The sequence below is a fragment of the Epinephelus lanceolatus genome, chromosome 13 (assembly GCF_041903045.1).
Source record: "Epinephelus lanceolatus isolate andai-2023 chromosome 13, ASM4190304v1, whole genome shotgun sequence".
Classification (NCBI taxonomy): domain Eukaryota; kingdom Metazoa; phylum Chordata; class Actinopteri; order Perciformes; family Serranidae; genus Epinephelus; species Epinephelus lanceolatus.
In genome coordinates this window covers 25390802-25402773 of record NC_135746.1, presented here as the reverse complement: position 1 = coordinate 25402773, position 11972 = coordinate 25390802, and positions in this window count along the sequence as shown.

Below are 11972 nucleotides of genomic sequence, written 5' to 3'. Positions count from 1 at the left end.
ACAAGGCATTTAATATGATGCAGATCTCCACTGCCTATCTGAAAAGGATGGGAACAGTCAGGCTTGGCTCTTGAGGGAAATTTGGGTATTTCCTTTCGTCTTTACTCCCTTGGAGGCAGAAATAATGATATCTTCTCTCTTCGGTTTGTGCGGACACCAGAACAAGGACTGGTGGTCCAAGGTGGTCCTTTCTCACATAGCTAAGACAGACAGAAAATTACATTTGCTCATCCAACACAAGTAGACTGTTTTGTTTTTAAAGCTACAAAGGCCTGCAAAGAAAGATGATAAGACAGTAAAGTATGGTAATTACTTATGATGCACAATTACTCATCATAATTACCACTGACAGAGACAGAGAGAACTAAACAATCGGGGCTTCAATTCAAAGAGACGCTTGCATCAGTGCAATGGTATTGGATGACAAGAAATGCACTGAATTCAAACAGTGTGTTTTGTTTTTGAAAAACAATTTGATCACAAGCATAAACATATGTGCAAAAAATCCAGCGTTTCTGTCTGGGTGCAATATGTTGACGGTTCAAAAGCTTGACATATTTAATGATTCATAACCGCCTTGATGTGGCTTCTAGGGGGTGCTACTGAGCATATTCTAGCTTATTCTGACACATTAGGTTTGTTTAATCACAAAAAGACCTCTTAGAAATAAAGTGAACAGGCATTTCTTTAATGTCTACACTTAAACTCTATGATGTGTTTGCAGAAAACAAATATCAGAGACATAATTGTGATCTTTGAAGAAATTCCTGACACAGTGAGTGAACTTTGAAATGCACGTGTTTAATCAGGCACATGGGCCAAAACAGAAGTTTTAACAAGACAAATTAACGTAAAGTTGTTTAATTAAACAAATGCAAACCAAAGAGTTGTCTGGGGAAACACATTTAATCTTTGTTAGGGCTCAGGCAAACACAGGAGCATGGACCGTAAACATTACTTTGAGAAACTTGAGAACAGGCCATGTTGGTTTCTTCAAGTCTTAAACAACTGACACAAACACTATCTTTCAAAGCCCTGTGTTTAGGCTGGAGACTCTGACTGTCTTCGCAATGTAGCGGACATTAAAAAGAGATGTTTGCAGTGTTTTGGTTTATTTTTGGTTGACATGCATGCTATTGCTGAAAATAAACTGAGGCCTTGTGTTTGTGTGTTGGATGGTCTTTTCATAGCAGCCTGTGTGCTGATGAAACTGAGACAAAAACAATGATGGTGAAACAGGAAAATGGGTGTCTATGACAACAGGATGAAATTAATCCAATAACGCAGTGTCTTGTTACATAAATCATGGCATTATATTTGACAACTTAGGCTAATCTATGACAAATTCAAATAGCTTATTTCTGTGTTAATATGCAGGGAAACTGACCCTTAAAAGGATGCAAGGTTGTAGGTTCAGCATGATTGTTTTTGCTTGGGTCTAGACCTTTAAAACCACCCACTACACCAAGTTCAAGTGGACCGATTCGTCTAGCATTGTGACATGAAACAGCTGTTTCTTGGTTAAAATAAAAACTGACGAATGAAACGCCGCATGGGGAATCCATTAGCCAATTAGTGCCATGAGCTGGTCTGGAAGAGGGTGAACACACCGAGTATGGACCAAATATCAGTAAAGAGAGTGTCTGAGATGGCGCTATCCACAACACAAGGTTAGACATTAATTTGCAAGTGATGCTTTTGGATGTTGTTGCTTGTTTTGAATTCGTCATGTGGTGTAATAGTAATAATAAACTTTATCTACTTATCATATTATCAAAAGATGGCATAAGTCAACATAAAAGCAACACAGTCTAAAGTGCAGCAGAGAGTATTGCAGAGCGATTTAAATACTGGGCTAAAGGGGAAAGTTATCCTTTAAAAATGTCATTTGAGCTGGCTTTACTGGTGCAATGAATCGTATTTATCAAACAACCATACACTCAGCTGACAGGAAAAGACTTGTCACTCAGGAAGACAACAGCTAGGTACGAGCATTCCTATCACAGCTAACATGTTTTACTGGGAGCGATATTTTTTTCCGTAGGATGGTAGGCTAAGGTACCGCCTTTTCCGCCTCTGATTGGCTAGAAGGGCTCTCTGCCGATTGGTTATTTGATTTGGCCGTGAAACGTCATCTCACGTTCATGGCATGCTGTCGGCTAGTCTGTTTTGATCGTCTTTACCACCAACAGAAGTAAACGAAGTCAATCCAACAGTGTGATAAGCGCGTGCCGTCAGATTTATATTAATGGAAAGCACATCGCCAAATTTAAGGTTGACACCTAAAGTGTATGTCCACATCTTAACATATGTTCTCATAGGCACGAAAAGTATCCGAGGGACGAGGAAACGGTAAACTAGGCGATTTCTCAAGGCACTTTGGCAGCACGCTCTGGAGGACAGACATGTGACAACACACGACAGTAACAGAGTAACAGAGCGTGCTGCCAAAGTGCCTTGAGAAATCGCTTAGTTTACCGTTTCCTCGTCCCTTGGATACTTTCCCTTCTAGCCAATCAGAGGCGGTAAAGGCGGTACCTTCCCCTACCATCCTACGAAAAAAAATATCACTTACTAGGCCCGTTTCCACTGAAGAAGTTCCTGGTACTATTTGAGGAGCAGGAACTACTACAGGAACGTCCTCTCGCTCGGCCCTCTCAACCGCCGTGTCTTCACTGAGAGAGCAGAGTCGGGAGACTTTTAACAGATGACGTCCTGATGTTAGCTTTGCTGCTGCTGCAGCCACTGATGCTTTCTAGACATCGTGATTTCCCAAAACTGAATAAATACCACACATATCAACACAAAACTGCTTTGCTAGCTCAATCATGTTGTAACTAAGATATCTGCTGGAAAGAATATTTTTTTCACGGGCCATTTAGTGAGTTTTTTTTACATGGTGGCGGAAGCTATATGAACGAGCTAACCCTCGTCTGCTGAGTTTTAAAAATGCCGGCTATTTTGTTGCTTTCTGTTGACGTCACATCCCTCCTTGAGTATATCCAATCAGCACCAAGTAATCCCCAAGCCCCAGCCAGGAGTGTTTCGGGGCCGTTCTGAGTACCTACTCCAAGGCAGGGACTTGTTTAGCTCCCGTAAAAGTTCCGGAACTCTGTCCTTCGGGGGTGGTTCCTGCGGTGGAGACACGCACCAACAGCCCCGGCCCCGGCCCCGTAAAATTACCCCGAAGTTCCTGCGGTGGAAACGGGCCTACTGAGATGGGGTGGATTTTGAGTCCAGACACTCCTCAGGACTAATGTACTTTGATATTACAAATATCAGACTTTCTGCCATAATTTTAAGTTATTTTGTATACACTGTGTCCACTTCACTGAAACCAAATTGAACTTGGATGGAAATAAAGTATTTATATTCAAATCTAGACTCTCCCTATCAAGGCATTTGAGGGGCTAGTGACCAAGCCAGGTATATGCCGAAGCTGAGGACAAGGCTCTTTATATGCTGTCATCATTTGTGTTCACCTAACAGGAGAAGCAGCAGATTGAAAGAGCCATGGTTGGGCAGGCAAACAGTGCATTGTGGTATGAAACTGCATTAATAAAAACAATATAACAATACGATCTGAAAATATATAAAACTAATAAACTGCTCATATATTATTGTTATCATTCATTACTATTATTAATGTAAACGTTTTTCTATGTACTGCTCACTATAATTATGAGAAACTCAATCTAATGTAAAGAGATAAGCAGGCTCTTATAACTTTTGTTTTTTAAACATGATTTTTAGTAGTGCCATCACTGATAAAAGAATGCCACCCTCAATTCAGCAAACTGTATTTATTTTTCTACAGTATGTACTGATATTCTGTTTAAGTCTAACTCACCTGTACTATACTCATGATATATTGAGAGGTCTCTGGGGCTGCTGAGTCAGTTAATGCTCATACAGGTCATTACATTAGTTGTGTAATGGAACCTTTGGTGTTTGTGGGTATGGCTGAGGTTGTCAGAGATTTGGAAAGTCTCCCCCTTGTTTCCAGCAAATGGTGATGGCCCAGCAGCTTTGCCATTTGGGAAATGCTAACTGCATACCCTGGAGGTGTAGTTTGGGTGAAGTTTTCTTGCCTAGAGAGGAATTGATCATCATTACATAAGTTCATTATAAGACATGTGCACAACAATTACAGTAAAGCAGTCAACAGCAATTAAGTAAATCCCAGGCTCCCTCTTTGAGTATTTATAGGAATGAAAAACATGCAAAGAAAAGTAATAATACGAATAGAGGATGTAAAAGAGGGTAGAAGTTAAAATATAGCTAGAAAAAGAATACAACAGAATGGTAAAAATATAATAGCCTACTGTAGTAGCAGGTGAGCAGTAATAATAAACAACAATGTAAGCAGGTTGTGCCCTCTAAGCACGAGATAAACGAGGCCGTGGAGAGCATAACCACTAACAGATTCATGACCAGTATGTACATAATGAGAACAGGTAAAGGTTAACTGACTGTAGAAGGTGATATCAACTGTGCTCTTGCTTGGTTAGGACAAAAATGCAGCATAAAACCCCTCTTTTATCAGGGATATCTGCAAGCTGATGCTAACAGGTAACAGTTAGCATTGACAGTTAACAGTAGCTAAGGTCAGCAATAGCGCCAAAACTTTGGTTTTCTTCAATAATTTTAAAAATTGTAACTTACCTTATCAGCTGCAGCCATTTTCTCCTCCCTTTTTTTCATACATAGGAAAGCAGTAAACTGACAATTCCATGTTTTTTTGGACTCAGATGTGTTCAAACAACAAAGAACAATGCAGTATTGTAAAAAATACATGACTTGGACCTGGAAAGAGTATTTTGAAAGGGTGTTACGTCACTGTCTTAAAAGACAAGATAGACGCCATCCAGGCTGTTTCATAATTGATACTAGGGCTGGGCGGCATGACCTAAAATTTATATCACGGTATAAATCGAATCCCTTCACGGTAACGGTATATATCGCGGTATAAATTTAAGTGTAAAAGTTATAATAGAAGTGTTTCTGAATGGGTTTTGTAGTCCCTTAGCAAAACTAAATTGATAAAAAACAACAGCAACAAAAGCAAAGATATAATGTATTTTTTAGAGCATTTATTGTGCAGAATGCAGATCTCAAAACTCAAAATTAAAACCCAGTACTCTATGGTGCAAAATGTCCCCTGGGATCTATATCAAAAAGGTAATTTCCTTCTTTTAGCAAAATCCTAAATGACTGAGTTGTGATTTTTCCACCTGGACCTTTATGCTCTGCCATTTCTCCTCTAATCATCACGCTGTAACCTGTGACAGGCTGTTATGATACCACAACTATCACACATTCACATATGGAGTTTTTTGTGGAGCCCCTAGTGTCACATAGGTTTACATTACCAAAGGTTTATGACAAACTCTCTTGCCGAAAACCAACTCCCGTGTGTGCACGGCGAGAGAGGAGAGGGAGAGACGCTGTGCTGCTGCCAGAGGAGACACTGAATGAGTTCCCTCTGAGCGGTAAGTTGCTAAAAGAGTCTGAGAAGTCCGGGGCTGTTCATAAGACATTAACTCACTCACTCACAAGTTCTCCAGCAACACATGTTACACGTGCTACGCTAAATCACGGACGTGAACCAGTTCCTCTTGTTCCGCTGTCTCTGTGCTCGCAGCCATTTTCACACTGAGGCAGGTGCGATGACGTCATCGACGATAGGACAGTAGAGTGCAAATCTCTACCGTAGGGCAAATTTATATCATTTCTACCGTCTACCGCATATACCGTGCAGCCCTAATTGATACATAGACGGCATGTCTTCTCAATATCGCTTGACATCCTAGTTTGTTTTGCTTTGCTCCACTCCACTCTTGAAACCCTGGCTAAACAGGTACGTTTGCATGGCTACTCATAAGTGTGGACTTAAAATTACATTAGCTTTCAGCAGATCCGTGGGTCTCTGGTCATTGTTTAGGGAGAACTGAATCCCCCTCTCCCACAGAAATTGGATGAACTGACACAAGGTCAGACTGAAGGCAGAAACAGAGTGTAACAAGTTGATAATTCTGTCTGATATCAGGCAATGATTGTTTGTGATCTTGCCAAATATGCAAAACTGTCATCCTCTTAAAATTACAGTCACAATTATAAATTCCCGTAGTGACTGACTCAAAGAACTGCCGGCTGCTCATTCTGGTCTGACTGCGCTCTAAAAATACCAGCCTGCTTTGTAAACAACCGACTGTCCTGTTAAAAGTTGAGGAGTCCTCTGTCCTAAATCTGCTTTGCGTTGGGTAAGGCTGTAAATCTTGATACAGTAAAGATGTAGACGTGGTGTAAATCTTTCACTCATCTTTGCCCTGTGGCCTCCTCCTCTGAATGGGCCTCAGTGTTCCAGTCACACCTGCTCACCTTTCCCAGCCTGCACCCCGGGGATGTGGGTGAGCTTAGGCTGAGATGAGAGGCGAAGAGGGGAGGCCTTGGACAGCTCGGAAAGGGGCAATGACCTGGCATACCCCAAGAACTCATTGTAAAGACTCTGGCTGTGTACTGTGTGAACCACTGGTTGTGGTTTTCGGTCATGTGCGAGGGCGTTGTCATGTGCTTAGGAAAGATTCATGACCAGTGGATTTCAGAGTAGCGAATGCTGGCACATTTCAAACAGAACAAGCCACACAGCATGCAGTTTGCAAGGGCTTAAGTAAACACACTATATAGTCTCAAGTAGCCTTGCAGAGTGCCCTCACCAACACACTGCCATGTGACTGGGATGTCACTCATTCTGACCTCCAAGGAGGAGGAAAAAACTAGTGCCTTGTGTAGTTACTCACTCAAAACCACTAACAATCTCTCTTACTGTGCAGCTATATGTACACAGAACATGCTGTATTAGCCACAGCACGTCTAACATTAGCATGCCACGACTTTGCAGACAATATCACGCAGGAAAAATAGAGTCCTTTTAGTCCAAGCATATAATTCTCTTTTAAATTTTGTCCCTCTGTCTCGACATTACAACCACAAAGGGTTTGATGCATAGTCTGTGCATGCAAAAATATAATAATATATTATAAATACTGGAGGTGGGGAAAAAGATTAAAATGTTTTGAAGCATGCTCAGACTGGGGGAGTATGGAGGCATGGTAAGAAGCACAGATGATTGGCTTAACTAATGCTAACCAGGCTGAGTGAGCGGTAGGCAGACTCCTGCTTTTCATTAGCACCAGCTTGCTAACTGGCAAGTGCAGCCAGTTAGACTTTCCAGATGTGCCTGTCCTTGTATGATCCTCAGCTCTGCTCTGAGATCTCACCTCGGGGCTGGAAACCGAGACAAGGAAACACACGCAGCAAGGGAGTCCGCTCAGCCAGCCAGCCTTACAAAGAGCCGTATGTATGCAGGAAGCTGCTCAGACTGGGAGAAGGCTGCTCTGCAGAGGGTATGCCACGTTAGCACCATATCTCTGCAGTCAATGACTGGCAACACTGCCTGAAAGGATGCCAGTCTTGTTTTTTTACTGTGGTTTTTTTCACTGCCTCATGCAGTTAATGGGTTATTGTGCTTCCAACAAACAATAGTCTATAATCAAGGGAAGACACAGGAGGTCTGTTCTGCTTTTAACAGCCTGTCAGTATCGTCTGGCACACTTTGTGTCTCTAAGGGGCTTTCACAATAGGGATGCAGGCCCAGATCTAAGTACACTTGACTCCAAAGTTCAGTTCGTTCCAGATTAGTGTTCACACTGTGTACCGTACCAAGGCACAGCGCACTGATCCGTGCCCGTGTCCACCTGAACAGACGGTCTTGAGTACGGTTCATGTTTACGCCAATACGTGCCGACGAGGAGTTTTTAACCAGTTATGCAACAGTTTCAATTTAATACCGATGCCTCTACATCAGATGGCAGAGCTTGCAGTTCCAGCAGGAGGTGGAGAGCTCTGTGCCTGACAGTAGCAGCTCCTCCTCCAGCCAGGAGCAAAGCTTTGGGGCAGCAGTGTTAGTCTGCTGCGCCCTTTTCTATTCTGTGGTACAACAAAAATGTCACGTACATGATGATGCAACTGCAGTCGGATACAGAACAGCATTACTAATGTAAAGGCTGAGCGTCGGGAGAGTGGAGACAGGGGCAATCATACTCGAGCACAATATGAATCATCCATCCATCCACTTTCATCTGCTTATCTGGGGCCGGGACGTGGGGGCAGCGGGCCAGACAAAGCACCCCAGATGTCCCTCTCCCCAGCAACACTTTCCAGCACCTCCTGGCGGACCACGAGGTGTTCCCAGGCCAGATGAGATATGTAATCCCTACAGCATGTTCTGGGTCTGCCCCGGGGCTTCCTACCAATGGGACATGCCCGGAACACCTCGAACAGGAGGTGCCCAGGAGGCATCCTGATCAGATGCCCGAACCACCTCAACTGACCCCTTTCGACGTGAAGGAGCAGCGGATCTACTCCGAGCTCCCTCCAGATGTCTGAGCTCCTCACCCTATCTCTAAGGCTGAGCCCAGCCACTCTGTGGAAGAAATTACGGCCGCTTGTATCCGCAATCTCAGTCTTTGGTCACTACCCAGAGCTCATGACCATAGGTGAGGGTTGGGACTTAGAGAGAACGATGGTCAAAATGACGGTCTGACGACATGCCCGCATCACTGCAGAAGCCGCACCAAACTACATTATGAATCAATTGTATCTAATATGAAAAAATGACCTAACCATCCACTTATATTTCAGGAGTATTAGAAAATTCATTGCTGACAGATTTTCAGTTTTATACTTAACAAAACAATAAAATAATACTATACTACTATAACAAATAATGGCTAACTATCTTATCAGCTGAAATTTGGGTGGCCTAGATGCTAGGAATTATCTCATCCCACTAAACTCTGTTAGGACCAAATGTTCAGCTCCGAGAGCCAAACTGATTGATTCCAGTTTGCAGTTCCCCATCAAAATACATTCAGACTTGTATTCTCCTGACAGCAGAGTTTGTGGGATTTCAAGCTGACACCAATCTGCAAAGTTACGAAAGGAATGCATCACCAACAACACAAACACACCAGCTGTTAGCAGAGCTGCTCTTTGGCCCAGTGACGCTAAAACTTAATTTATGCAAATTCATGTAAATCACACATCTGTAAAATATAAGAACTTGGATCATTAAACATAAAACTAAACATCTGCAACATGAATGAATTAATCACTAAAAAAAATCCCCTACAACTGAACTTGGCTTTTAGACATAACCTGTAACCTAAATTTTCAAAACTACTAAGAAATCCAGAATCAATGTTTCTCAACCACAAAACATTATGTGCTATAGCAACAAAGATAATTGACATTTGGATTATATCTTTACTTTGTGTGTTCGCTTGAATCTAAATGAATGCCAAAGGGATCTGCCAGGGAGTGAAGAACGCTGGCTCAACTATAAAACTCTTCATAACCGACTTTTCATGTTTGTCCAAAGCATCAAGATCAGATTCGGTATTAATGCCATACGGTCAACTTCTCGCAAGGACAAACACGCAGATTGTCAAACCTATCCCATATCTGAGATCTTGGCGTGAGCTGAATTACTGTCGTCATGCTTCCTCTTTACCGTTTAAGCAGGCCAGGTCAAAATAAAGTTATTAGCAGGCAGAGGAGGAAAGCAGAGAGGTTGCTTGGTACATTAGGCCAATCAGAGACTAAACAGTGATTGCATCACTTCCACAGAAGCTAATAAAGCATTTCTGTTAAGGTGAAAGCATGAAGCCAGGTCTGACATGTCAGGAGATTGTATATCACGCAATTTCGAGAAAAAGAGTGGCACACTGAGGTAAGAAAGAGATGTGTGTGATTGCAGTTAGGAATGCATGAAGATGACTAATGGGCAACTCAATTAAGGTAATAGATTTTAGGGTCCCGTTTCATGCTGCCCCCTAAAAGTCAATAATTTGAGTCATCGATTGTGAGGACCCTGAGTTAACATTTTTTTAAGCTGCATCACTGTACACAGAGCAATGCAGGAGCAACGGCATGGCAGGCTGTAAACTTTACAAACACAGTCCTGTCCTAAAATGACCTAGAACTTTGCTGACAGACAGTTGGCCAACAGCATTAACATGCAGAAACATAGTGCCCACTGCTCACCCTTCAGCCTCCACTGGTTAGCTAGCTTTGGCTACTGTGTGCTGCACACCACATGGGTCGGGTGGAAGCTAACTAGCGACACCGCTAATTTGGTGATTACTGTTGGTAACGTCATCCTAACCCATGGTGGTAGCACGTAACATTTCTGAGGAAATTTGCTCAGCAGTTAACTGATTAACAAGTGTGGGGGTTTTTTTCCTCACCTTCTCACCTCTGTCTCTCTACACTAGTGGTTCCCAAGTGGTAGGTTGTGGTCCAAAAGTGGTTTCGCTGGTCCATTCTGAATGGACCGCAAACGACCCAGGAATGTATCAAGTTTGTAAGGCACAGAGCTTTTATTTTGGGGTGCCGTTTCCGTTTCCTGCTGTAGAATGAATGAATATCGGACAACCATTTTAACAGCAAAGTAGCTCGACAACATAGCCAGACACTAAATATATTAAAATGTGTGAACCTTGAAATAATGACTGAGGAGAAATCTGGACACCCGTGGCTGGACCACAGGGTCTACACCTTCAAATACTGAAAGGCCTGAATACGTAAAACATAAGCAGAAAAATTAACAACAACAACTCCCAGGGGCATTTCGGTTAGACACACCCACTCACAAAAACGTTGAAATCTGATTTTGTGGGCCCTTAACAACTGTCGGAAGCTAAAGGTTATACTTTTTAGAAACTAACAGTGCAATCTGCTGTTTCAATTTACGCTTGTACCAAAATTGTAAACTATAGACACGTTTTGTTTCCAACTGCACAGACAGTGTTTTGTAAAATTGCTACGGCTTTAATTTGATTTGTGCCTCTGACACTGGACAAGGCTCAGGGGTATCATAGTACTTAGAGCCATCTGCCATACCAACCTGACAGGCAAAACATGATTTCTCAGAAGGTTGTGCTTTAAGCTCTAAGTGACCTGAAGTGGTCACAGTAATACTTTGGCACATAAACTGAGCATATTTCACCTCATGTGACTCCAGGTTTGCCCTGAAGTTGATTTTGTTATGCTCGACATTTTGAGCATGAGGAACTGCTGGCTATCAGATGTCGACATCTGTTTCTGTTTTGCCATACACTTTCATGTTTTGGGGTTGTCACCTAGAGTTGCTTTTTGTTAGATTATATTGTCCAGGGAAGCAATGTAAACAGACTGAGTCTCGGTGCAGCTATCTGGCATCATCAGAGTTTAAGTGCATTGTACACTAAAACAAAAAGTGCACTAGATTTTGAATGAACTTCTCCAAAGCAATGTTTCCATGTTGAGAACATTGGAGGAACATAGTGCTGTTAAAGCAGATGTTACAGCCATCCACATCGAGGAAACATACACTAACTCTAGTCGGGCTGCTGACTTGATCCTCTCCCTGACTGTGGATAAAAATGTACATCAAATGGAAAAAGTGATGGCATAAAAAGACAGATTAACACGTCAAATTTCTCATTTGACCTCAATCCAGCTGTGGCACTTCGTAAAAAGCCTGTTTCCTTCCCCACAAAGTTTCTGAGCTACACCAGACGCGGATGTTGTTGTCATCCACTCCCCACTTCTATTTAGGACTGCACAAACCAACCAGCCATTATCATACGACGTCTCCATGAAATCATATGCTGCTCAGATTCCTGATGTACGCCAGGGGGGCGATCATACCACATATGACGCAGTCACAGTTTCAAACCCAAATGTTTTGAGGAGGCTGTTGGTGATTTGCAATGGTCCCCCTGGTGTCATGGCTGCCAGTAACACAGACAAACTGTGTTCATAAAAGACCACACAAACACAAACAGCGAGGGATTCATTTAAATCTGCGGGGGGATGCCAAATTCACAGTGGAAGCAGATGAATGCTGATATCATGTTGAAAACAAT